We start from the raw sequence: 2,234 nt of genomic DNA, 5'->3' as shown, positions 1-2,234 counted from the left end.
TCAAACAGGAGTCCGTTTGTTCAAATGGGTAATCACCGGTCAGTGAGCCTTAGTATTTCCTGTGGCGTTTCACAGGGGTCAGTTTTAGGCCCGAAACTGTTTATCCTTTACTTAAATGACATTTGCAAAGTATCAAATGTACTAAAATTTACTGTTTTTGCAGATGACACAAATATTTTTGTTGCAGGGATAACTTGCAGCAGATGCTAAAATGGTCACAAATTAAATGAATAAATTAAAACTTTGGTTTGATTCAAATAAGTTATCTTTAACCTTGAACAAAACTAAATTCATGATATTTGGAAATCGTAATATAACTACAGATGTTAAAATAGTAATTGATAACAAAAAAATGGAAAAAGTCTATGAAAGTAAATTTCTGTAATAGTGTAAAAGCCATTAAATTGCTCTTTTAGCTTACAATCTTTTGTATGTATTGTTTTTGAAATCCTCATTCTTATCTCTGTCTCTGTCTGTGTTACATTACATCGGTTTTCTACTCTTTGGAGTGCTGTGTGTTCCCAGAAATAATACAAGAGATGAGAGAAAATGGGCAAAATATGGAGAAGACAGGACTCAAAACAGCCCACAGCTGTGACCTGACTCCTGTCAGGGCCATGGAGGTTTTAGTAGGTTAGCGCCTCTCATTCCATCATTCCAGTGTCATAGTACTGTCCCCGGGCCTTATATCAAGCGCGCGCACACACACACACACACACAAACACACACACACAGATGGTACAGGCGTGCAGTAATGTAGGTTAAGTACCTGGCTCATGGGCACAACATCTGTATTCCCACCTGGAATCAGGCTGTCTGGGTTTTGACCTTCTTTTACATCTTCCTAGTCTTCCAAGTCTTTTTGTTGTCAAGTCACCAACTGTTGAGTCTGGGTCAAGTCTCGAGTCCCCAGTGTTTGAGTCCAAGTCTGAGTCACCAAAGAATAGTCCAAGTCAAGTCAGAGTCGATTCACCATTACCTGAGTTTAAGGTTGAGTCTGAGTTGAGTCACAAGTCCAGAGAACATCACAGAAGATAACCTTCCTGCTGAACTTAACACACAGCTTTCACATTCACAGAATATTTCATGACAGGAACTTGGATTCTGCTGCATGCTATGTTTTTGTATTTGAATATTCTACTGATGAGGGCTTATCCGGTGCTATCAGGCTACACACACACACTCACACACACACTCTTTGAGCCAACAGATTAACATGGCAGAAGAGGCTAAATCTCTACAGTTACGTAAATCTAAAAGTCCAAGCAGCAGCAATGGAGAAGAAGCGAGGGGGAGCAGACTGAGGACTGAAGAAAAAATATGGTTCTATAATCCTACTATTGTTTATATTCTATTCCCATCGGTTTTACTGTATACTTTACTCATTTAGTGCACATTTAGTGTTATGCTGATGAAAATGGTAGCTCATGTCCCACTCTTCTTGACTGTATTGGGTCTCTATTTGCTGCTTTAAGACATCAAAGAGTTGCATATAATTGTTTCTTCTCTTTGATTTGTCATGTAAATGTGTACATTTATAATCCAATATATACATAGAATATTAGCCTACCTTCACGTACGTCACTATGATGAATTTACATGGCAGAGATTTATATTAGCATAAAGTGGTGACAAAGTTTGATGGGTATATTCTTGTTACTGCGATGACATAGGCGACCCATGAGAGTGAATTTATGAGTAAATATTTACATAATGATTCAAATCTTTTGCTATGAATATGTGAAAGAGTGAGGGGATCATTGCGAGCAGATGTTTGTGAGGTAAGTCTGACAAAAGGATTAAATGGATTGTAATCTAATATATACTCTTACATTTATGCAGTCTTTAAATGAAGAATGGAAATGCTCTGGGTGCTAAATCATATAATTCTCACAGATTATTGTGTAAGAAATAAACTAATGTTGTTATCTTATGGCCATGTGTGGAGCCTCTGTGGTATTGTTTAGTGTCGCAACTTGTCAAACTCTGACTACATTTACCATGAATCCTGCAGCTAATATTACAGACATCAACAAATTAATATCTAGGAAAAAGGTCTTAGTCATTTACCCAACCAATAGTCTACTTACATAGCCTAGCATCTAACCACTAAGACAGAGTAGGAGTCTGCCACTGTGACTTCACCCTGTACTACATAAAGGTAATACTACTAAACTGCATTAGCACTTCACATTGACACTCAATGTAACATCCTAATGCTCTATGATTTTGAA

This window comes from Perca flavescens, chromosome 4, assembly GCF_004354835.1.
Source record: "Perca flavescens isolate YP-PL-M2 chromosome 4, PFLA_1.0, whole genome shotgun sequence".
NCBI lineage: Eukaryota > Metazoa > Chordata > Actinopteri > Perciformes > Percidae > Perca > Perca flavescens.
Note: the sequence above shows the minus strand (reverse complement) of the source record.